We start from the raw sequence: 27,500 nt of genomic DNA, 5'->3' as shown, positions 1-27,500 counted from the left end.
ATGCTGGCGTTGGATTTGGAGTACATAGTAATGGTTTTAATTGTAAAGGTGCACTTCCTCTAACAGCTTCTATATTTACTGCCGAACTATATGGCATATTAACCGCTATTGAGAAAATAGTATTGGAGAAGGAGGGTAATTTTACCATTTTTAGTGTCCTTCAAGCTTTAGAAGTTTTTAATTTTAGTAACCCTCTAGTTTTAAAGATTTTATAAAGGATTTTTATTATTAGTCGGAGAGGTATAGTGGTTCAATTTTGTTGGGTTCCAGCACATGTATGTGTGTCTGGGAATGAGAAAGCAGATTTACTGGCGAAGAATGCTGCATCGAGTTGCTACCAAGAAGGTATCCCATTCTCTGTAATGATTTCCTACCTAATATCAAGAAATGGCTTTGTAATAATTGGCAACAGAACTGGGAAAGTCTAGATGGCAATAAGATGAGAGAGGTGATAAATGTCATATCTCCTTGGAGGTATAACATGATGCCCCGAAAGTTGGAGACGTCTTCTTTGTCGTCTCCACATTGGTCACACTCGGTTGACAAACGAGTTTCTTCTGAAGGGCCAACACCACCCGTATTGCGACGACTGTTTGGTACCTTTAATAGTGAGGAATTTGTTGACCGAATACCCCGATTAAGAAATAGATATCCGTTGATGCTCGAGATGAGGATGGCAGGTTCATCCTTGCCAAATTCTTGGACATGATGTGTCCTACTATGCGAGCGGCATTTTTAGATTTATTTCAGAAGCAGGTCTTCTGAAAACTATTTAACTTCTATAATGACTTCTTAACTTTTATGGTTTTAATTGAATATTCTTTTATTTTTTATATAAAATAAATTATATCAGCGTCAATGACCTTAGATGTCAGGATGCCAGAAAGCTTTAAATCAATCAATCAATTAGAAAATCATATTGTCGCTGTACTTTTCCACTACCTTTGTTATCCATCTTTCTTACGTTCCTTAAACATATATATTTTTTGGCATGACCTGAAAAGAGCAGTCGTAAAATAGGAGGAAGCCGAGATGGTTAAAGTAGAATTTTCCATAATTATAATAATCACTGATCGGCTGTTTTGTAGTAGTCGGATGAATGTAATTCGAACGACCCCTATGAAAAAATAAATGATGGTAGGACCCAACATTAAAGAAAATAATAGTCCTAACCCTAAAGGAAGAGTTTGGTATCTGTAGAACAGACTACTTTCTTGAAGGAATTAATATCTACTTTGTCTTCATTTACTAAGAGGGTTCTTGAGCCTCATACATAAAAGATAGCCCATATAAATTTAGTATTTGGAACTAAATGAAAAACAAACGAAGAAATATTGCAATATTAGAAGATGCCATTTGTTTTAATTTGCTCTTTGTATGAAAGGCTAAAGTTGTAATATACTGAGGTTATTAATAAAACCACCACGTGGTGAGAATATAAGCATACACAATTCATAAATAAAAACACTGATCGAAATTTTTGAACATTTCCACCTAAGAATAGATTCTTCAGCAGTATAAGAAAGAAAAGGAATGTAAACAGCACTTTCGGTTCCCTTCGTGGTTTCTAAATAATATAGTAGGGATTATGACGTTCATTCATTATTGATTAAGTACTTCGAGGGGGAAAAGTTACTTCTATTTTGTTCGGAGCGGAGCGTACTTTCTTTTTTCTATTTTGAAAGCATAATTATGGCCAATAGGCGCCCACTTTCATGAATGTCTCTTAATCTTCTGAAAGGATTCAATAGTTTTCATCTTTTCAAGAAAAGCTCTTACTTTAAAATTGAGTTAAATGAAACAAAATAACCTTTGACTGAACATCAGGAGCAGATAGAATGAATAATACAATTTTTTTTTCCAGAACATGATTCAGGGACTATAATTTCATTATGATTTCATACATTGAGATAATACTTGAACCAAAGGACCACCTAAACTTCTTGGTACCCAGAACAAGGTAAATGACATTAAAAATGGAACAAAAGAAGTATACAAAAGATTGCATATACTTTTGCAAGAATGGATTACAAATCAAGGACAGGGAGAATATTTGTTGAAATATTTCCTATTGATTATATAAACCTATATATTTTGTTAAAGAATAGACTGTACTAACTGTGCTCTTAAGTTGATCGTGACGACATTGATTAAAAAGAAGCCGTGATAGAATTGAGGATAAATGAAATACAATATGAACTTCGAGAAAAATTAAAAGAATTTTTAGTTGATGGGATATTAAGATATCTATGGGGTAGATGAAAAATATGGAAATGAAAATAGAATGTTCTATAAAGGACAAATAATTCTCCCCAAACATTTGAGGTAATGATACTTTTTTAAAAGAAAATGCACAGTTGTACATCAAGATTCTCGTTGCTAGGTGTCAACAAAAGTAATTGGCTATATTTACGTACAAATAGAATATATGGAGGGAGAGTTTGAATAAAAGTACAGATGAAGTATGGTTAGGTATAAGAATACTTAGTATAAGGAAGTCACTGGGATGATGTGGCCAGTTTGTTGAATAAAAAAGGAAATGGTCCTTATTCAAAACAGTATGTATTGCAGGTTATAGATTTTTGCCTGAAAGAGGATTTAGGTATATCGTCATGAAAAAAGCCTTTATGAGCTTACAGTTAAAAAAAGGGAAGGGTATTTAGAAAGCGTTGAAAATTTGAGATCTATTCTTTTTTATATAGATTATGAAATGCGAACCTTGATTATGGCAAATGAAGAATACCGTCGAGTAAATAGGAAAATAATCATTGATTGAAATAATATGATAAGGAGTATAGTATAAGATTTATCAGAGAGGTGCACGGTAGCTTTATTCTACTTAATCTCGGCTGGTCTGAAACATTTAAGATACCAATTTTTGGTTGCATACTATGATTCGTTTTGAATTTGAAGATTCCTTATTAAAATGGGTAAGGTATATATATATATATATATATATATATATATATATATATATATATATATATATATATATATATATATATATATATGTATATATAAGTTGCCATAGTACTCCATGTATCATTGGTATAATTAGAGTTCTTAAAAGATACAAAAAATATAAAAAAATTCAGATAACGTGTGTACAACTTTAAGCCAAATAACGAGAAATAATTTGAAATGGTAACTGGAACAAAATATAATTTCTTTATTTGAGTGAAATTTTGTCAACTTGAATACTTGGAATTGAATGAAAGTTTATAAATATATAATGAATAGAAAGATTTTACAATTTTTTTTTTCTTTTTAAATTATAATTTTTTTTTACACATTTCCCATTGAATTTCCAGGAGCGGAGTTCATCAGACAGCAAGCGACCAACACATTTACCCAAGCATGAAAATGTATCAGAAATGGTTGATGTTTATTAAAGAGCTTTATTGGTATTATAATAGCTTTATAGGATACCAAGACTGATTTTCTTCTCTATCATCTTTTCTATTATGAGGTAAGGCTTATCCTAAAGATTATCACCAATGGTTTGATAGTTGTCATTTTTTCTAGTCACTTTATTTTGCGGTAGATAGGAGTTTTCCGGTAATGGCCTCCACAATTAAGAAAAACAAGGCATTCAAACAGGATATATAAGGTATTTATTGAGTGGATAATTAATAATTGTCCGTTATTTAACTTGCCGAGAATATGTAATATTTTAAGAAATCCGTCTCTATGTTGAGTGAGTAATGATTATGATTTAGATACCTGTATGAGACACGAGCAACAAATCAAATGGTGGGGATGCTAGAAATAATGACAAAATAAACTTGTGGTGATTAAAAACAATCGATGTGTATATGGCACCTTTGTCTAGATATATTAAAAAAAATCCACACTGTTTTGAGAGTTGTTTTCGTATTTTGTTTTACAAAGAAGTACAGTGACATTAGCGTGCCTATGAAGCAAAATAATAAATTTTTGCTAATTATTGATTTCTTGAATGCTATTTGGAATAAAGGAATAACGATCAGCTTCAAAAATGAAGCCTTGAAGTTTCATTTAAGAATACAAGTATTAATAGAGAGCTAATTGTAAGGATAACTTAGATATTGCATACCGCTTCAGTAATGAGATATTATTAATTTATGTATTGCAATGATAAGAGTAATGGTGTTTTTATGTAAAATGTTGTTGAACGTACCATTGTGCAGATTTGGTAATGGAAAATAAATGAAGCAAACAATTTTTTTTGATAGAAGGAATACTCCACGTCAAAGAGAAACGGACATCATAGCTCATTTTTCATAGCCAAAGTGTAGTTCTTTTCGATAAAGCTTCTCCAACCCATCTTTATCGTTACCAAGAAAATAATTGTAAAAAAGGAAAAAAATCTAGAAATAGACGTGGCATGTTATCTCAATATTTGCTACCAACAAGAACCATTACAGGTAATTTATTGACCGGTAATTTCTTTCGGTGCACCCTAAGTGACGTTTAATGGCTGGCAACTGCAAAGGAGCTTGCCTGTCATGGATTGCCATTAGCAGAAAATTGTTTGTTACGCGTAAATAGGGGAAGAAGCTAAGGGTAAGGGTAAAAAAGAAAAACAGCTCTATCGTTGCGGCTATTGTAAAAACATGATAAGGATAGATATGGAGGAAACTTTAGCAATTCGGTTTTAACACCAACTGATAATTATAAAAAAGACAGGAGGTCTATCAGTGTGGTATCTCTGAACATAAATAGGCTTTATCAATGCTCTGTTTAGTTATAAAAGGTCATAGATGATGAAGAAAATACATCACTAGGGTGTTTATGGGCAAATTATAGGTATGAATATGACAGAATCGTTATCATAGCATTTTCTTTTTGGTAAATTGATGATAAGTATAATAAAAGATAAAAAAAAAAAACAATGTCTAGGCAGAGTGTATAAATAAAGGATGGGCATAAGTAGTAATAGAACTATATCGATTATGTTCTTTGTGAACATTTATGCATAAATAGAAAAGGCGTTTTTATTGATGTGGTATTTCTGAACAAAAGGTTGCCACAAATAAGACAGATTTATCAATGAACTGTAAGTGAAGAAATGACAGACATAAATAGAATAGAATATTTATTAAAGCCTTTTTGAGAACTAAATATAAATGTAATAAAAAAAAAGAAAACTTTATCAATGCATTTTTGTAAATAATTAATAGTACAGAAACTTCATCCAGGTAATGAGCACATTTTAAGCATAAATGTGACAGAAACTTTATCAATAAGGTGGTTTTGAACAGATGGTGCTGATAAATAGGACATGAACTTTATCAATGAAAGATTAAAAATTATGAGCATCGACACGAGAGAAATCTGTCTTTTTCAATGTGGAATTTGTAAACCTTATTGATGCCGGTTGAGTGATGAGTCAAAATATACGGCAGAAACTTTATTGTGCGTTTTGCGAACAAATGATGAATATCAACAGGACAAGAAACTTTATCAATACGACGTTTGTGAACAAATGCTGAGCATAAGTGGGGAACTTTATCAGTGAGGGTTTTGGAAAGAAATGATGAGCGTCAACAAGAAAAAAGAACTTTGTCCGTATGTTTTCAGAAAAATATGATGAATATTAATGAGAAAGAAGTCATATCAATGTAGTTTATGAGAGAAAATAAGCCTCCCCCTCCAAATAAGAGAAACTTTACCAATGTGGTTCACATAAAAAAAAAGATGAGCTTAACTGAAGATGCAATGATTCAGAATGGGACTTGCAAACAAACGATGAGACTAAATTAGGCAGAAATATTATCATCGTGATTTTGTGAACAAGAAACGGGCATTTACAGAAGATAAATTTTACTAATGCGGGTTTTGCGAACAAATAGTAAGTAGAAATAAAACAGAGCCTTTGTCAATGCAGGTTTCGGAAGGAATGAGAAGCGTAAATAGGAAAGATTTTTTTTTTCCCAATATTAACAGCTTAAATAGGACAGAATCTTTAGGAATTCGTTTTTGTGATCATAAGCTGAGAATAATTAAGACAGACATTATAGGAATATGGTGTTTATGAACTTGTGATAAACATAATTTGACAGAAATTTTATTAATGTAGTGGTTTTGAACAAAGGGTGAACAAAATAGGAAATATACTTCATCAATAGAGACAAGAACTTTATCAACGTGTTGTTCGCGAAGAATCGATAAGCATATTAAGGACAGGATCATCAACACGCCATTCGGTTCCCCACACTGTCTGTCTGTCTGTCTGTCCGCCTGCCTGCTGGTCCGTAGTAGACTAACGATGTTTTTTTTTTTTAGCTTTTATTAGTCCGTAAGTGGATTAGCATTGCAGATGCATATTATCTTTCTTATATCAAAACCAGATGCTACCGGTAGAGAGTTTTTGGGTCCGTTGACTGGCCAACAGTACAACATTGGACCCAACTCTTTGGTTACGGCTCATTTTGTCTTTGCCTACACATATACAGAATAATCTGGCCTATTCTTACCACATTCTCCTCTGTCCTCTTACACCTGACAACACAGAGATTACCAAACAATTCTTCTTCGCTCAAGGGATTAACTGCTGCAATGTAATTGTTCAGTGGCTACTTTCCTGTTGGTAATGCTAAAGGAGACCCATTAGCTACGCTGTTAAAAAAAAAAAATTAAACTCAATAGGAAATTCTCCGTAAAAATATGCTGTTCTTAGACGTATTTCAGTAAAATACAGGCGACCGTAATTTTTACCATACTTTGTTATTATCTTACGGGTTGGTGACCGCAATATCACTCCTTTACGTCAATATATCCGTTTTTAAAACGGTAGAAATCCTGAAATAAATGTTGCCAACCATTTACCGTTTGCGTTACGGCAAATTCTTAACAGCATTGTATGTAGCTCTTCTAAGAGAAAGACACTACAAAATCAAACCATTGATCTCTAGTCTTGGGTAGTGCCATAACCTCTGTACCATGGCCTTCCACTGTCTTGGATTAGAGGTTTCTTGCTTGGGGGTACACTCGAGCATATTGTTGTATCTTATTTCACTCTCTCTCTCTTTTTTTTAAGTATTTATGTTTTATATGTAAAGAATCTAATTTAATGCTGTTATTGTTTTTGAAATATTTCATATTTGCATTGTTTATTCTTCTTTTGTAGTTTACTTATTTCTTTGTTTCCTCTCCTCACCGGGCTATTTATCCTATTTGGAGCCTTGGGCTTATAGCATGTTGCTTTTCCCACTAGGGTTATAGGCCCTAGCTTATAATAACAATCAACAATTTCTCCTTCACCTACTATACATAAACATAAGTTTATCATTTTATTTCGATTTGCATGTGGAGACAAATAACGGTGACTCTCTCTCTCTCTCTCTCTCTCTCTCTCTCTCTCTCTCTCTCTCTCTCTCTCTCTCTCTCTTATATATATATTTTTGGGCTCAAGCCATGTCGTCCTGATGGAAGTTCCTATAGGGTAGCTTCCTAGGGTATATTACAACTACGGCGATATTCCCAGAGAATTTACCTTAAGGTACCAGAATTCTAACTCCTGGAGCGAGTATCCCTCGTGAAAGGGATATCGCGACATATCAGAGGACGTATTCTTGACACGCCACATGGCAATCTGCACCCCGAACAGAGATTTCGTATCGCAGGGGGCAATTGGCAAGAAACGAATTCGGGAAAGAAAAAGGGGGAGCCGCTCCCAAGGCTCCCTATCTCCCGTTTCGTAAGCGTGCCTGGCGCCAATCCTGGCGCCATCTGTATTCCTTTTTGCGTAGCTTAACAACTCGGTGTTTTTTCCTGTGTTTCTCGCAAATCTTGGATTTATTCTACTTTTCATGGCTTCTCCAACTTTGTCGGCCTCTGATAAGTTGAGTACCATGTCTTTTATGTATAAATGTAGGCTCTTGGTAATTTTTTAAGTGATTAATAAGGTTTAATCTTTGTTACAAGAGCCGTAGCCTACCGGAGGCGTCATGGACGCTGTCACTCGCTAGGTATAAGTTTAGTTAGTCAGAGCGACATTCCCGGTTGTTTTGCTTTAATAAATTTTAGCTATTTAGCGTTACATAGGATTTCCTTTCGTGCTTTAGTATTATTTTGGCGAAGTATTCGCCAATTCTGGCCTACGCTAGGCCATGTAGCCTAGTCGTTTGGTCCTAGTACTTCATGCATGATTTTGGTTTTTCCGAGTGTAATAAAATTTTATTGAAGCTTTAGGCTATGTTTTATACATTTAAGATTGTGTGGAATATTTCCAAGATAGTATACGAGTGAGTTTCGGTGATTATGTAATCGATTCTCATGGTGCCTAGGCTAAGTTGCTTATGGAGCCTTAGTATACTTTCTCATACTCCCCGGTTGCTTTCTTTTCTTCGGAGAAGGTATGCAATCCCTTTCCCTCTGTTTAAGCCTTGGGCTTATCCCTAAGTGGTTTATCTGAATTAATTTTCGATAAAACTATACTGGGGTGTTACTGTACCTTCCTGTTCCAGTAAGTCTGGTTCAAAGAGGGACAGAACAACAGAGTTTTTTAGTCTGAGTCTGTGTTTGTCTGGCTTGGGGTAGAGTCTCCCTCGCTGGCCTGAAACAGACATAGGAGGCTTAGCCTCCTTAGGTCACTACCGAAGGTTTCTGTACGAGATGATTCCTTCTTTTGTGATCTACCAGACTAGTCCTTGTTGCTGTTCTCGGGGGAGGATAAGTTTCTTTCCCTAGGAGTAGCAACACCTTCCTTGCTTTGGTGCTCTGGGAGCTGGCAAGTATTGCTGGCCTTCCCCCTTGGATCTCCCTTAGGCTAAGATGAGTTTCTTGGCTGCGGGTGACCCGTCACTAAAGCAAGGTTGGTAGGACCCTCTTTTGTCCCTTCCCCCTCTATCTCTGTAATGGCCTAGCCATTACAGTACTGTACATCATTCTACATCTGGACCTAGAATAGGTTAGGATGTGGAATTGACTCAGTCCCTTGCCGGCCGGCAGAGCTGCTGGCCGGCAAGGGTCTTCTGTTTTGAGTGCTGCCCGGACCTCCCTTGGTCCCTCATCCATGCCTGCCTGCAGAGTCAGACGGCATTGGTCAGGAAGCCTGAATTAGATTCTCCCCTTCCTTATTTGCACTCTTTCGGATTGCCGGGCTTGGAGGTAGTGTACACTCTTATCCCGGCATCCATTCTGTTTTCTTCTAGTGCTGTACCCGACCCGGCTGCCGGCCTATGAGGTCGGCAGCCGGGCAGTTGTAGTCCTCTGGTTCTTTTGCTGCCGGCTGGCATCGGTCCTGTACCTCTGCCGGCCGGCTAATGTCAGCCCTTGTCTGCCGGTCGCCAAGAGTGTGGCCGGTAGCCGGGTACTACCTTGTGTAGTGGTCGGTCAGCAGTCATTGCCGTCCGACATTGGCTGTGCCGGCCGGCAGTTGCTGCCGGCCGGCACATGCATTTGAACCAGCGTTCTGCCGCCTTATAGCTGTTAAGTAGTATACTTTAAAGCTAGTTATGGTGTGTGCCGGCCGGCAAGTGCCGGCCGGCACATAACCTCCTATACTGTACCAGTATTCTTCAGTATAACAGATACTGTAAGAAGAAAACTATAGTATGGGTTTTGGTACAGCACTGTGTGTTCTAACACTTTTGTGTTTTCTTGCAGAGCCCTTTGCTGTTGCCCTACAGATAGGAAAGTGAGTTCTTTCCTGTCTATTATCCAGGATTTTAAAAGTCATTGCTTAGGTGTGAGCTCCACCTGTTTCCTCTGGAAACTTTGCATTGGTTACTCTAGAAGAGATTAACCATTCGATTTTATTATCTGGAAGGCTGCAACAATGGGTTGTGAGGGAAACACAAGTGTGTGTCTTTCCTTTCTGAATTGTTATGCTATACTATGCATATCCAGTGATACATAGTTCACTTGATACTCATGGAAATTTCTTCTCTTTACAGGAGGACCCTCCGAAGTGCGGAAGTGTTTTCTGCAACGTCCGCAGCAAGAACCTCTGCGGACATGAGTTTTGTAGGAGACACGCAGCATGCGCTGTCTCCAAGGATGATCTCCGGTATTGGGACCCTCAGGTATGTACTGTGTGCACTAACCTGATTACTGAGGCCTTTGATTCCCCTAGGACGGCGGAATCAAGGGATATAGCAAGGGAGAAGCTTCGTACCTGGGTAAGGGGCTTCCAAAAGAACACTTCTGGACCTTATCTTCCAAGTGAGAAGATGAGGGCGTATCTTTTCCCTAAGGCATCAGCTGATGCAGTGATTCCCCAGCCTCAAGAGGAGATCCCCCAAGTTCAGATCCAGGTGGATGCTGAAGTCGCGGTCGCGATGCAAGACATCCAGTTAGATGACAGGATGTCTGACGTGGACGAGCGTCTGGAGGAAGACCTCCTGGCAGAAGCCCAGGATGAAGTTCAAGCCCCAGACGTTGTAGAGCAAGAGGTCGACGAGGTGTCGGCTACTCCGGTTCAGATTCCGGAGCCTATTCCCTCAACATCGGCCGGTCTCCCAGTAGAGCTGGAACAGGCCCTCTCTTCTATTGTTGGAATGATCCAACAAATGCAGAAGGAGAATCAGGAGAAGGCAGCTGCAATGGAACTGCAGATGCAGTGCCTTGCAGAATCACATGGGCCCCAGAAAAAGCTCAATGTGAAAGACCTTCCCTTGTGCCCAGATGCTAACCCATGGAGGTATGCTGAGCACATGCCGATGACGACTGGAAAGATCGTCATCTCGGATAAGCTGGGCTCAGTTCCCCTGGAGGAGGTGGAATTCTGGCCCAGCAAGGCATCATATCCGGACTGTTATGTCCGGCTGAGAAAGGAACCAGCTTCAAAGGAGGAGACAGAGCCGAAGGAGGTCATAGTGATGGACCATGCTAAGGCTCAAGCTCTACTTTCATCCTCGATGAAAGAGAGGGGCTTCTCTAACTCAAAGGTAGCTGCATTGAGCAAGAAGCTCCCTTCCTTTGTGTCCTCGCCTGCTAGAGCCTTCCCCTTTTTACAGAAAGGGTTTGCGGCTGTACTAAGAGCAGTCGAGGCCGGCAAGCCTTGCCCCTCCCTGGAGGAGTGTAAACCCTTGTCGCTGGCCCTGCCTATGGACCACAAAGACTGGAAGGACGTCCATCTTACGTTCTCAGTTGGAAAGTTGGAGGCTGATATTGCCGGACGTCAGTTCGGCGAGGACCTCCCTAAGCTGTCTGACTTTCTTTTGCAAAGAGAGTTCGAGACAAAAGAAAGACTGGCTGCCTCAATGTCTCTTCAGACTACTCTTGAGACGATGGCAAGTGACCCCAAGGTCCATGAAATGTTCATGGTGGTGGCCAAGACTCATCTGGCCACAGTGACGAAGGACCTTTATGGCTTCATCAAGGCAAGGAGAGCTTGTAGGGAGTTCGTGTTCACCTCGGCTATGGTGAGGCACGAGCCAAGGAAACTAATCTCCTCCAACATTTGGGGAAAAGACCTTTTCCCTACCGACTTGGTCAAAGAAGTTGTTGATAAGGCCGCCTTGGAGAATAGAAACCTTCTCCAGAAGTGGGGCCTGGCTATCAAAAGAAAGTCTTCCCCGGATGAGGGTCCTCAACCAAAGAGGAAGACTATGAGGACTAGGCTACCGTCTCGGCCAGCCAAGCCTTTTAGACAGCAACAGCAACTGCAATTGCCATTGCCTCCAGTGCCCCAGATGGTGGCACAAACCCTGACCACTTTTCAGTGGGTACCCCAGGCTGTGTCGACACAGTCCACGGCATTCACCCCAACGTTCGAAGGGCAGTCTTCTTCCTTTCGAGCAAAGCCTAGAGGAGCAGCCAGAGGCTCGTCTAGGCGCCCCTCAAGGGGAAGGGGATTTAGGGGTGGTCGTGGTCAGGGAGGCAAGACCTCAGGACGGCAGTCCAAGTGAGATGATACCGGTAGGAGGGAGACTTCTGAAATTTTGGGATCGATGGACCTTCGATCCCTGGGCCCACAGGCTACTCAAGAATGGTCTGGGCTGGAGCTGGTACACCACTCCACCCCCGTGCCTTCGGTTTTTCCAACACTCCACCCCCGTTCTGGAGGAGTACGTTCAAGAACTGTTGGAGAAAAATGTGATCCGAAAGGTGAAGTCCATCAAATTCCAAGGGAGGCTGTTTTGTGTTCCCAAGAAAGACTCGGAAAAGCTCAGAGTCATTCTGGACTTGTCGCCACTCAACAAGTTCATAGTGAATTGCAAATTCAAAATGCTAACACTGCAACACATAAGGACCTTACTGCCCAAGAGGGCATATTCCGTCTCTATAGACTTGTCAGACGCCTATTGGCACATTCCAATCAGCCGTCGACTCTCCCCCTACCTAGGGTTCAGGCTACAACGAAGACTATACGCCTTCAGAGCCATGCCATTCGGGCTAAACATAGCCCCAAGGATTTTCACGAAGGTTGTGAGCGCAGCTCTCAAACAATTACGCCTAAAGGGAATTCAGGTAGTAGCCTACCTGGACGACTGGTTGGTGTGGGCAGCATCCGAGACAGAATGCTTGCAAGCTTCCAGTCAAGTGATCCAGTTCCTAGAGTACCTAGGCTTCAAGATCAACAGAAAAAAGTCTCGACTTTCTCCATCTCAAAAGTTCCAGTGGCTGGGAATCCACTGGGAACTTTTGTCACACCGTTTCTCCATCCCGGCGAAGAAAAGGATATCAAGACGCGAACAGGAGAGGGTACTGGGCTTTCTCCAGTTTGCTTCGGTGACAGACCCAGTGCTAAGAGCACAGCTAAAGGATGCAACCGGAGTTTGGAGAAGTTATGCATCAAACGCGCGAAGAGATCTGAGAAGACCAGTTCCGCTTCGGCTACGTACTCTTCTCAGGCCTTGGTCCCAAGCCAGACATCTAAAGAAGTCGGTTCTTCTTCAGCCACCTCCCCCGTCGGTGACGATTCACTCAGATGCCTCAAAGGAGGGATGGGAAGGTCACTCTCATCGGAAAAAAGTCCAGGGGACTTGGTCCAAGCTATTCAAGACCTTTCACATAAACTTTCTAGAAGCTATGGCAGTGCTCCTTACCTTAAAGAAAGTCTCCCCGCGTCACTCGATCCACATAAGGTTGGTGATGGACAGCGAGGTAGTTGTGAGATGCTTGAATCGGCAAGGATCGAGGTCACCACCTCTCAACCAGGTGATGTTGGCCATTTTCCGATTGGCGGAAAAGAAGAAGTGGTACCTGTCGGCAGTTCACCTTCAAGGAGTCCGCAACGTGACAGCGGACGCTCTATCCAGGTTCACACCGATAGAGTCGGAATGGTCCTTAGACGCAGGATCATTCTCCTTCATTCTGAATCAAGTCCCAGAACTGCAGATAGACCTCTTTGCGACGAAAGACAACAAGAAGTTGCCCCTGTACGTGTCCCCGTACGAGGACCCCTTAGCAGAAGCAGTGGACGCGATGTCCCTCGACTGAAACAAATGGTCCAGGATTTATCTGTTCCCTCCTCACAACCTTCTGTTGAGGGTCCTCAACAAACTGAGATCCTTCAAGGGGGTAGCGGCAATAGTGGCCCACAAGTGGCCGAACAGCGTGTGGTTCCCCTTGGCATTGGAACTACAGCTGAAGTTTGTACCGCTACCACATCCAGTTCTGACCCAGCGAGTCCAGAAGTCGACTGTCTGCGCTTCATTACAGAAAACCCGGACCCTGCAGCTCATGATTTTCTCTCCCTAGCGGTGAGAAAGCGTTTCGGGATTTCGAAAGCCAGCATAGACTTCCTAGAGGAATATAAGTGCAAATCTACTAGAAGGCAATATGAGTCATCTTGGAGAAAATGGGTGGCCTTTGTCAAGGCGAAGAATCCGCAGGAGATCTCGACAGACTTCTGCTTATCTTTCTTCATCCACCTCCATGGTCAAGGGTTGGCGGCTAACACGATTTCAGCGTGTAAGTCTGCTTTGACAAGACCCATTCTATATGCCTTCCAGGTCGACCTAGGTAATGAGATCTTTAATAAAGTTCCGAAAGCCTGCGCTAGGCTCAGACCTTCAGCACCTCCAAAGCCCATTTCATGGTCTTTAGACAAAGTTCTTCATTTCACTTCTCTGTTGAGCAATGAAGAGTGTGCGTTAAAGGATTTGACACAAAAAGTTATTTTCCTATTTGCACTCGCGTCCGGGGCCAGGGTTAGTGAGATCGTAGCCCTCTCGAGAGAGGCAGGTCGTGTTCAGTTCCTGGATGGGGGAGAACTGAACCTGTTTCCGGATCCTACGTTTCTCGCCAAGAATGAGTTACCCACCAACAGGTGGGGTCCCTGGAGAATCTGCCCTCTGAAAGAAGATGCATCTCTATGTCCAGTAGAATGCCTAAAGGTCTATCTTCATAGAACTTCAGACTTCAGGGGTGGTCAACTATTCAGGGGAGAAACATCAGGCTCAAATTTATCTCTGAATCAACTTAGAGCGAAAATCACATATTTTATTCGCAGAGCGGATCCTGACAGTACACCCGCAGGTCACGATCCGAGGAAAGTTGCCTCATCCTTAAATTTCTTTAATTATATGGATTTTGAACATCTCTGTTCATACACTGGCTGGAAGTCTTCCAGAGTGTTCTTTCGCCACTATGCGAAGCAAGTAGAGGAACTAAAGAGATCTGTGGTAGCAGTGGGTCGCGTCGTTAGCCCTACTGTTTAACTCTGCGAGGAACAGTGGTTTTAATTGGGACGATTAATTCCAGGGTGAGTGTGTAGTTACATACTGTACTACAGACTAAATGAGGGCACTGAGTTGCCCATATAGACTGTTCCATTTCCAAAGGTGAATCTAGCATAAGTGCAGACATGTGTGCCGAGCGTTTCTAACGCTAATGTGATTGATTTGTAATACAGACTTTTATGACTTTGATACCTCGGTATCTTAAAAAGTGGCATTTAATGTTTTTTTCTTTCAGATAAACAAGTCCTGTTTACTATCATACTTATGCTTAATGTTTTGGGTTATCCTCTTCTTATATATATATATAATTGTTGTTAACCTGGCTATTTATTGTCTGTCAATAAACTTGTTCTTGAGAACCTTGCGTCTCTTTCACCTGTGTCAATTTATTGGTATAATTGAGCATTCATTCTATGTACCTTATCTGGGATAATTCTAATAGAATTGTTCCTTTATGCAAGCTATGTTGCATTGGTTTTCCTCCTATGCGGATATAAACCTTTGTCCAATACAAGTATTGTGCGGAGAACTGGTCGATATTTCATATTGACGCAGTGGTTCTTTACAAACTATGCTTTACTTAATATAGGGTGAGACCACTATATTAGCTTGCCTGGTATTCATACATAGGTATATGTACTCTTCGAGACTTTTCCAGAGTCTAGTAGGACTCTTCCCTGTAGGGGGCAGGAAGCTCTAACATGGTGTATAGTTAGTTGAAAAGATGTATAACGGTAACATCTTAGGTCTCTACTATGCATATCAGACCCTATGACATACTGTTTTTCGCTAATATCTTTGAAACGAAGACTCGGATCAACATGATGCTTTAGCACAGAGTGTTTTACACACTCCGCTAATTTTTAACACTATTGTACACTGTCAAATGCGGCTAATTATGGCGTTTACTCTTGACTGTGAAGTCAAAAACCTGCGTGAGCTACTACACATCCGAACAGGTGAGGCGTGACGTATTTGTGACGTCTATCCACCCGCTACCTCCACTCCCGGCTTCCCCTACTCCCTTTCCTCCCCTTTTACCCCCCTCCTTATCCCCCTAACCTCTTTCTCCTCCATACCTCCCTTACCCCTTCCTCATCCCCCCCCCTCTCTCTCTCTCTCTCTCTCTCTCTCATAAGGGAATGGCTGTTACCTCTCTCTCTCTCTCTCTCTCTCTCTCTCTCTCTCTCTCTCTCTCTCTCTCTCTCTCTCTCTCTCTCTCTTTAGGCTACACGGTATATGAAGCCAGACACAAGTATGACGAATTAATGACAGATTAGTAAAAATTATATGCCGAGTAAAGTTTGATCGTTTATGCAAACAATCGTAATCGATGTTCTTGCTTCTTTGACGGTTATACCGTATTTGGTAAGTGCAGAAGGTAACATTGATGAGGAAGATGACCTGTTTGTCGAGAGTGATGCATATTAAAAGTAAAATATGTGGTCAGTTATTTATAGTATTTATCCAGCCATCATATACTCGCTGTCTATTTATGTCTGCAATGACTTCTTAACATATGGCAGCCTTTTCCTAATATTAGAATAAATTATTCATATATTTATCACTTCAATTTCGTTTTAAGTTTTTACTCTGCATCGGATTCCCAATTCAGTTCCACCCTTTTCCTTTCCATCTCTTACACAATTTCTTATAAATGACCAAGCGTCAGCTACATACTTCATCCCATTATACGTTCAACATAACCTATAGGTATTAGGGTCGCATACTCGTATAACTTTCAATGGTTGTATAATTGTCAAACAAACCTCATACAATAATTGAGCAACAACAAGTTGCGCTGGAACAGGAATCAGGGTTATACATAAAACACCCTACCATACTTAACATATAAACATTTGAGTTATCCGCCATTATAAATAAGTCATGTGTGCATAGCTTCATTTCTTCGTGTGCAGAGAGAGAGAGAGAGAGAGAGAGAGAGAGAGAGAGAGATTGAGGGAGATGAAAGGGAGGTATGGAGGTGAAAGAGGGTGGGAATAGGGAGTAGGAGTATGGTAGGAGGGAGGGAAAGGGAGGGATGGTGGTAGTAGGGGAAGGCAGGTGCGGAGTTAGTGGATGAATGGACGTCACTATTACGTCACTTCTCACCTGTTCGAATGTGTAAATGGCTCACGCAGGTTTTTGACTTCACAGTCAAGAGTAAATGCCATAATTAGCAGCATTTGACAATGCACAGTAGTGTCAAAAATTAGCGGAGCGTGTGAAACAATCTTTGCCAAAGCACCATGCTGATCCGAGTTTTCGTTTCAAAGATATTTGCGAAAAACAGTATATCATATGGTCTGATATGCATAGTAGGTCTAGTCGAGTGGGAAAAATTACCTCCGGGGAGTACGGCACGTTCTGAGAATCCACAGATACAGTAATGCTCTGGTATACTTCCATCAGGACGACATGGCTTGAGCCCAAAAAACGGATTTTGAGCGAAGCGAAAAATCTATTTTTGGGTGAGATGGCCATGTCGTCCTGATGGACCCGCCCTTGCCTTTCTAAGAAAGGGCTGTAGGACCCCTCCCTACATACAGTATCTGTAGCACCTCGTGTACGCTACAAGGAATACAGATGGCGCCAGGATTGGCGCCAGGCACGCTTACGAAACTGGAGATAGGGAGCCTTGGGAGCGGCTCCCCCTTTTTCTTTCCCGAATTCGTTTCTTGCCAATTGCCCCCTGCGAGACGAAATCTCTGTTCGGGGTGCAGATTGCCATGTGGCGTGTCAAGAATACGTCCTCTGATATGTCGCGATATCCCTTTCACGAGGGATACTCGCTCCAGGAGTTAGAATTCTGGTACCTTAAGGTAAATTCTCTGGGAATATCGCCGTAGTTGTAATATACCCTAGGAAGCTACCCTATAGGAACTTCCATCAGGACGACATGGCCATCTCACCCAAAAATAGATTTTTCGCTTCGCTCAAAATCCGTTATATATATATATATATATATATATATATATATATATATATATATATATAGCTATATATATATATATATATATATATATATATATGTATATATACATGTATATATACGTATATATACGAATATATATATATATATATATATATATATATATATATATATATATATATATATACATATATATATATATATATATATATATATATATATATATACATTTACACATATATACATACATACATACATACATATATATATATATATATATATATATATGCATATACATATATACATATACACATACACATACATATATATATATATATATATATATATATATATATATATATATATATATATATATACATACATATATATATATATATATATATATATATATATATATATATATATATATATATGTATACATGTATATACATAATATATATATATATATATATATATATATATATATATATATATATATATATATATCCGTACACACACATATATATACAGTGTATATACACACACACACACACACACACACACATATATATATATATATATATATATATATATATATATATATATATATATATATATATATATATATATATCTGATCGACTTTGTCACTCAGCGTGAGAGAAACTAATTCAAATAAGTTTATGCGATCATAGATGGGTATTTGTTTGTCTTCAAATCTATTTTATACTGTATTTTAATCCAGTTGATTATATTCTCAGATGGACCAGGGCCTGAGATTTTTATTAGGATATCTTAAAACAGTTGTTACTATATTTCAATACTTATCTGTGAAAAGGTGAGATACGGGTTGAAGAAAATTTGATTAAAAATGGAAGTTCCTCTGGAACCAGATTCCGATGGAGATCTTCAATCTATTCAAATGTTCATTAACATTAGTAGGTTGGCCAGTGCACCAGCCGACCGTTGAGATACTACCGCTAGAGAGTTAGGGGGTCCTTTGACTGGCCAGACAGTACTACATTGGACCTTTCTCTCTGGTTACGGTTCTTTCCCTTTGCCTACACAGGCACCGAATAGTCTGGACTATTCTTTACAGATTCTCCTCTGTCCTCATACACATGACAACACTGAGATTACCAAACAATTCTTCTTCACTCAAGGGGTTAACTATGGCAATGTAATTGTTCAGTGGCTACTTTCCTCTTGGTAAGGGTAGAAGAGACTCTTTAGCTATGGTAAGCAGCCTTCCACTGTCTTGGGTTAGAGTTCTCTTGCTTAAGAGTCCACTCTGGCACACTGTTCTATCTAGTTTCTATTCCTCTTGTTTTGTTAAAGTTTTTATTATTTATATTGAAAATATTTATTTTAATGTTATTATTCTTAAAATATTTAATTTTTCCTTATTTTCTTTCCTCACTTGGCTATTTTCCCTGTTGGGGCCCCTGGGCCTATAGCATCCTGCTTTTCCAACTAGGGTTGTAGATTAGCATTTAATAATAATAATAATAATAATAATAATAATAATAATATTTTCTCCTGAGTCCTGTGGTATAATGTTGTTATTCTTTATTATTGTATTGGATTATGAAAAGTTTTAAAATTTTTTAATTGTGAAATATTTAAAAAAGGGAAATAAGGGACTTTTTAGTGGTCTTTAGTTTTACTGCTTGGATCCTCATTCACCTCAAAATGTTGATTTTTTAATCTTCCAAGAGAAACCAAAGGGTTTCTTGATCAACTCAAGGCTTCTTAAACGAAAGGAAATAGTTTTCCAAATCGAATTCTTGCCTCATTGCTGGTAATCACCGACAGTTAAAACATAAAGGATAACTTTGCTCTTCATAAGATATCAAATGAACCTAGATTTTCATCATAATGTATACTGTATAACGACAATTATTTATTTAAGAGATATTTTGGAATAAAAAAAATTTCCTAGAGCCGGTTGTAGTATTGAAGATCAGCCCTTTTTCTCGGATATGCGGTGTTTGTCCCCTAACCCCTCAATCTTACCTTCTAAAAGTCTAATTGAATCATCTCTAGTCCTATCTTGATTTGAATCCGAGCTCTCAGGTAAAAGAGAATTCCGACTGGACTTTGTGTCTTACAAAAGGCTACGTCACACTTTTCATTTTACTTCACGTGAGATTTCATCTGGGATATAAAATATCCAGGTCTTACAAACATTCCACCTGAGACTAAAATTATTATTGATCTACGCTGGAATGCCAAGCGAATAAAATTGATTCGTAATTCAGGCTTTCTAAGTTATTTTACGACAATGCTTCGGACTTGATATTGACATTTTACGAAATGATCCCGCTTAAAAATCTCTTTAATTAAAAGCAACAAAAATATGAAATGAAGAGCCATTATATTCCTTTACCAATGTTGTTTTTAAATGGGAAAGCGTTTCTACGAATATCCTCCTTCACTCCTGAACAAAAAAGCACACAGAAAAACCCCACATGCAGTTGACATCATCGAAGAAATAAAGGTGATATTTAAGAAGAAACTACCTTACCGGTATATTGCTAAATCAGTCTTCACCGGATATTCCATTTTGAAAAGCAACTGACACTCTCAAAGTATCCCACACAAGTATGCGTTTCTCCAGTTACAATCACTATTGTCACAACCACACCACACAGACCACTCGCCAGTGCTTGATCGAACGATGAACTGTTCTTTGTCGAGGAGCGTAACTTACTCTATTGTACTTCTGGTTACCATGTCAACAGTCTTCGTTTGTTACCTTTCGCCGCACACGTTCATTTTAATTGTAGTGTGCTCGTTGATAACAAACACAATTATGTAAAATCCTGCTTTCCTTTGATTGAGAACTTGCACTTTGATGCCTATTTACTGTCCACGAAAAAGTATTTTTAAACATGTTTGTAAATCATAACATTATTCAATGCTTTCAATTTCCTATCAAAGGGTTGTGTGGTACATTACGCTGATTTAATCGCATAGCAAACATTGGAAACTAGGCAATTTTGAACAACGTAATCTTGAAATCAACTTTCTATGTAAATATCGTATGTCAGACAAGGTCCGTTATGTGCGCGTGGATAAATAAATTATGTACACACACACACACACGAACAGCATGTACACAGCAATCACGCAAACCGATCGTGAGTGACTTAGTGAAGGCAACGGGAACTGTGATGAAAACTACAATAGTATCGTTATCACGAAAAGAAATGTGCATTACCAGTCTGCTGTTGTAGGTGAGAAGTACTGTTGAAGTAAGCACGCCAAATATGAATAAATGTCAATATAATTTAATTTGATCCACATTTCCACTTACCAAAAAAATCACCTTCGCTTGTAGGCCTATTAATTTAAAGATATAATGTAATGAAGTTCAGTAACGAAACCTATAGGTCTAAATCTACCATTTTGATTGTAACAAACACTTTATCATATAGTAAATGAAAACCCAACAAGGCACACTACCCTAAATCAATCTACATTATTAGATATCATGATAATCTCCCCTTGACCTCTGAAGCATTTGTTTATGATAAGACGAGGATAGTTGCTATAGAAATTAAAAATTAAAATCATGCGATACGTCACGCGACCGTTTTCTTTCATCTTTCAATGTAACCTTAGTGGGAGACTTCGATAGTTTGCAGAATTCGTTATAATTGAAAAGACTATTGACCAAAGCGGAGGTTTTGATGCTCATTTCACTGGAGAAACTGTCACATTTCAATTTCTATAAAAGGACAGAACGCTCTACGAAGCTAGTTATACACAGGTCATTCTAAGTCTTGATATACAATTGATAGTCAATTCTTTTTAGTGAGGCAGATTTGCACCGACTCGCAGGGGTGCCCTTTTAGCTCGGAAAAGTTTCCTGATCGTTGATTGGTTGGACAAGATGACTCTAACCAATCAGCGATCAGGAAACTTTTCCGAGCTAAAAGGGAACCGCTGTGAGTCGGCGCAAGTGCGCCTCGTTAAAAAAAAATTGAGTATAGTTGTTAGAAGACTGTAGCTAGTCACAGCACGGGGGGGGGGGGGATGCAGGGCCACTATTTCCCATGTGAAATACTTACAAAAGTTACTATAGGTAGCACATTTTGTCACCTAACATTTAAAAGACAAAAGATTTATAGACATTTTTACGCACGACATGTGTAATGTCACCAGATTTTTTTTTTTTTCTGTAAAAGCGGGATATCCCATATAACACACAAACACGCATATATCTTGATATCTTGTATCGGCCGACATAAGCAACTGCAAGGGCTCTACATTATACACTTTACAATCTATAATATTCTTTTAATTCACTTCATTGAGTATCGTAGCAGTCGGAGAAGAGGATAGAAGTTACCAGATAGTGAAATGATAAAATTAAACAAAATATCAATACTAGCCTACTAAATTGGGGACAGTTTTGTTTTTGTAGCACAATAAGTGGAACAAACGCGAACAAAGCGAGACAAAACTCACCAAAGTTAAAAAAAAATGGACATTTTGCTAACTTTAAAAAAGGCGGGACAGAAGTTGAAGAAGCGAGTCTGGTCACATTACATATGTATGATTTAGCATATAACCTGAATTGTTAGGTGGTGAAGGAAAGAAAGAGCCCCGAGAAATTCAAGCAGACGTCATAAAGATGTTTTGTAAAAGAAGCGCTCTTAAATTCAAGAAGCGTGAAGTTTAAGTCAATGAAAGGCGCAGTAGATGGGAGAGACGCATTAATGATACACCTTTTTGTGTTCACAAGAAACGACCAATACTGCGGAATTCTTACTGCACAGATGGCTATACACAATTCTCTATATAAAATATGAATGTGTGGTTTTTCTTAGGAGCCACTGATATTTTATAGGAATATGCTTAATATGAACTACACACACACATATATAAATTATATATACATATATGCACAGTATAAAGAAATGGCAACGCCGGTATTAAAAGTAAGAGTATGCAGATTATGCTACACACTGTATCAATTGCATCGCCTGAACGTACATCTGGGGTTGCCGAATCCCTTATTAAAGATCGAACTTAAACTTGGTGCATGATGCAAATAATGAGGCATGAAGTTGAATCCTAACATAACTCAAAGTATGATTGTAAGTAGGTCGAGGACAGTGGTTCCTCAACACCTGGATCTCAGCATTAAATCTGTATGACTTGAAATCTTAGGTGTAATTCTCGACAGCAAATTCACTTTTGAGAAACATTTGCATTTGCGAAAAATGCAAACCTGGATTCGGACACAAGAAAAATGCAAATCCAGATTCTGATCCGGATCAGCTCCGAAAATGAATGAGGTCGTTCATGTCCTATGGTCTATCTTCAATGAAAATTTCATCAAAATTTGTCAAGTAATTTTGACGTAATCCTCTCCACAGGCAAATGCCTAAAGAGACACATACCGATAAATTAACCAACTCGATCACAATACCTCCTTGTCGAAGATAATAATAATAATAATAATAATAATAATAATAATAATAATAATAATAATAATAATAATAATAATGATGATGATGATGATGAAAACAAGAAAACATTAGAATCGCTGAAGCAATTGTTAGAACGAACTCCACACAGAATTTGCCAATAATTTGCTCATAGGGATATTGAAACAATAGAAAGATTGGGAATAGTATATTATTGAATATAGGCCTTAAAAGAAACCTAAACTACAGTTCTTAACAAAGTAACCAGACTTTTACTAACTAGGTTGCCTTGGAAGGCCACCTAACCCTTACTTTTAAGGCTCGGATGAAATCTTGTGTGAAATTCGGCTGGATAGCACAATAGATTTATTTATTTATTTTTTTTTTTTTTTAATTGAACTTTTCACAAAAATAGTTTTGTGACCTTGAGGTCAAGGTCAAGGTCATTCATATTACACAGTTTATGTTGTCTTATTACCCTCTACCTTTAGACAAAATTTGGTTCAAATCGGCCCAGCAGTTTCTGATTTAGAGTATTCAACCATGTGGCAGCCATTATTGATTTCATGATATATCAGAAACTACTCAACAGAATTAGTTCAGACTGGCGCCTCCACTAGACCACAGTCCAAGGTAAATGATGGAACAGTTCTTGAGATCTCGAATATCAATCGTTTTAAATGATTTTTGCTTTGTGCTTAGGGGACGCCGCATGCACCTGCACTATTTTCTTGATATATACTTCCCCCATATGGATCCTACCGCTGCTCAAGATTGAAAGCAAACGCTTTCAAATTGGCAGAGTTATTAGCGATCAAAGACTGGAGAATAATAATAATAGTAATGAAAAGAATATGAGTAATAACAATAGAACTCCACTTGTGAGGAGTTCCAAAACTAGTAATAATGATAATAATATTGATAATAATTAAAATGATAGTGATAAAAATAATATTAATTAAGATTATAATTAAAATGATAATCAAAATAATAATAGTAATGATTTTAATGATTATAATGATAATGATTATAATAATAATAATTATGAAAAAATTATAATAATAATGATTATATCAATAATAATTATAAAAAAAATAATTATGATAAGAGTAGTAATAATGATAATAATTATAATAATGATAATTATGATAATAATAATGATTATAATGATGATAATTATAATAGTAATAATCAAAATTATAGTAATAATAATAATAATAATAATAATAATAATATTAATAATAATAATTTTAATGCTAATAAGAATAATAATAATTATGATACTAATAATTATAATAATATTAATAAAATTAATAATAATTATAATGATAGTAATAATTATAATGATGGTAATTATAATGATAATTATAATAATTATAAATTGAAATAATTATAATAATTATGATCTAATAATAATAATAATAACAATAATAATAACAATAATAAAAATAATAATAGTAATAATACTAATTATTATAATAATATTAATCAAAGTAATGATAATAATAATAATAATAATAATAATAATAATAATAATAATCATAATTATAATTACAATAATTATACTACTACTACTACTACTACTACTACCACTAATAATAATAATAATAATAATAATAATAATAATAAAGATAATAATAATAATAATAATAATAATAATAATAATAATAATAACTATAATGATTATAATAATTATAATAACAATTATAATAACTATAATTATCATAATTATTATAATATCTTTATTAATAATTATAATCCCAATAATTATATTAATTATAAATAATAATAATAATAATAATAATAATAATAATGATAATAATAATAATAATAAAAACAACAAAGCAATAAAAGGCATGAAAATCGACAAAGCAGCAGATGAACTAACAATTAATTTGATAATAGGTGGATATTTCATTGCGGTAAAATTAACTGAACTCTACACAAAACGTTCGCAAGAATATTGTATAGCTTCAACTTGGGAAAACTTTATCGTATTAATACACAAAAAAGGTAGTCAAAAAATACCCGAAAAATTATCTCACCAAAAGCTCACCCTCAGTAATATATAAAATGTTTATAAAGATCATAATAGGCCGAACAGAAAGGCAGCTAGACTGTCATCAGCCAACAAACAAGGCAGGCTTTCGAAGTGGGTATTCAATATCTAACGATATACATGTAATTCATAAACTAATGGAAAAATCAACAGAGTTTGACAAACCACAATGTATGGCATTTATAGACTACGAGAAAGCCTTTCTTTTTGTCAAAACTTCAGCAGTATTGAAAGCACTCTATTATAGAACACTATGGGAATATCTATACGGGAAGTACAGAAATCTTTTACATAAAGATAGTGAAAAAATTCAGATCGAGAAATGAATAAACTGGGTGACCCCATCTCTCCTAAATTATACTTAGTATGCCTAGAAGAAGTTTTCAATAATTGAGACTGGGAAAATGTAGGGGTTAACATTAATGGGGAAAACATTAACAAATTCAGATTTACTGAAGACATAAATTCTATTTAGTGAATCATGGGAGGAAATGGTTTGGCCTAGAAAACAAGCTTGTTGCATATGCAGATGATGCTACTCTCCTTGCATCAATTCCATCCCCTGAATGTAGATCTGGGGTTAGTGAATCCCTTAATAGAGATTTAGCTAAAATTAGTGCATAGTGCAAATTATGGGGTATGAAGTTGAATCCTAACAAATCTCAAAGTATGATTGTAAGTAGGTCAAGGACGGTGGCTCCTCAACATCCGGATCTCAGTATTGATAATGTTTCTTTAAATTTGTATGACTCTTTTAAAATTTTAGATGTGATTCTCGACAGCCAATTTACTTTTGAGAAACACATTAGGTCTGTGTCTTCTTCAATTGCACAAAAAATTGGCTTATTGAGAAAGTCTTACAAAATTTTCGGTGATCAATCTATTCTGAAGAAGTGTTTTAATTCTTTCATTCTACCTTGTTTTGAGTATTGTTCTCCTGTCTGGTATTCAGCTGCTGATTCTCATCTTAATTTGTTAGACAGAAATTTACGGTCTATTAAATTTCTTATTCCTGATCTAGATATTAATCTTTGGCACCGTCGTTCGATTAGTTCATTATGCATGTTGCATAAGATTTTTCATAACTATGACCATCCTTTACATTCAGAACTCCCTGGACAATTCTATCCTGTTCGTAATACTAGGCAGGCAGTTAATTCTAATAGGCAGGCCTTCTCCAGCATGAGGCTCAATACTACACAGTATTCTAGAAATTTTATTCCAGCTGTTACCAAGTTGTGGAATGATCTTCCTAATCGGGTAGTTGAATCGGTAGAACTTCAAAAGTTCAAAATTGGAGCAAAGGTTTTTATGTTGACCAGGCTGACATGAGTCTTTTTATTGTTTATATATGACATATCTGTTTTTGACGTTGTTAATAGTTTACATAGGACATATCTGTTTTGACGCTGTTACTGTTTTTAGAATGATATATTGTTAATTTATTCTCATCATTTATTTATTTCCTTATTTCCTTTCCTCACAAAGCTATTTTTCCCTATTGGAGCCCTTGGGCTTATAGCATCTTGCTTTTCCAACTAGGGTTGTAGCTTGGCTAATAATAATAATAATAATAATAATAATAATAATAATAATAATAATAATAATAATAATAATAATAATAATAATGGAATATTTGAATAGAGAAAGCAGAAATATAGGACTGAAAATAAATATGAGAAAAAAAGATAATGTTAAATGAAAATGCTAAGGAAACAAATGAATGTTATGGACGAACCTCAAGAGATTGTTGATGAATACATATACCTAAGTCAGAAAGGAGTGTTTCCAAAGGACATGAGAATGAAATAAAAAAGAAGGGTAACCATGGGATGGAGTGCGTCTGGTAAACCAAATAAAATTATGAAGAGCAAAATGTCACTTTCTCCAAGAAAAGTATTTAACCAAATAGTCATGCCGGCACTGACTTATGTATCGTAAAATTGGATCCTTACTAAAGCCTCAGAATATAAGCTAATCATAACTCAAAGAATTATAAAAAGAATAATAAAGGGAATAACATTAAGAGAAAGAAAAAGAGCAGCATAGATGCGATGGCAAACTAAAGTAGAGGATATTTCAATAGCATAAAATGAAAAATGGACAATGGCAGGACATATCACGAGAATGACATGACATATGGACAATAACAATAACAATGGGTTCCTGTAAGTTGCAAAAGAAGAAGGGGAAGGTAGAGAAGACGATGGACTGGAGAGCTAAGATAATTTGCGGGAGTAAGACCTATATAGAAAGGCCATAAACAGACAGGAGTAGATGGACATGTTTGAGCCATTGTCCTGCAGTGGACTAGTTACGACTGATAATGATGATGACGTGCATACACTGTACACACACACATACACTCACACATGTTGAAAAAAATAGTGAAACTTTTTTCACTTAGTTCTTTTTAACTATCCACCCTTTATGGTCCTTGATTTCTACTCTTTGC

The 27,500-nt window shown here is 37.3% G+C and overlaps 1 protein-coding gene across 2 annotated transcripts in view; it reads right to left on the bottom strand.

Moving 5' to 3' along the window:
* LOC137642150 (glutamate-gated chloride channel-like) overlaps positions 1 to 27,500 on the bottom strand; it is a 181,444-nt gene that overhangs the window by 61,167 nt on the left and 92,777 nt on the right. Inside the window, exon 1 of one of the 2 annotated variants that reach the window (XM_068374690.1) lies at positions 20,073 to 20,297. The exons of the other annotated variant lie outside the window; for it this stretch is intronic. The gene's annotated coding sequence lies outside the window, so the exon portion shown is untranslated. Of the gene's footprint in view, positions 1 to 20,072; positions 20,298 to 27,500 lie in introns of those variants that run through there. 2 annotated transcript variants of the gene reach the window in all.

Source organism: Palaemon carinicauda, chromosome 6, assembly GCF_036898095.1.
Source record: "Palaemon carinicauda isolate YSFRI2023 chromosome 6, ASM3689809v2, whole genome shotgun sequence".
Taxonomy (NCBI): domain Eukaryota; kingdom Metazoa; phylum Arthropoda; class Malacostraca; order Decapoda; family Palaemonidae; genus Palaemon; species Palaemon carinicauda.
This window is presented reverse-complemented; position numbering and strand designations above follow the sequence as displayed.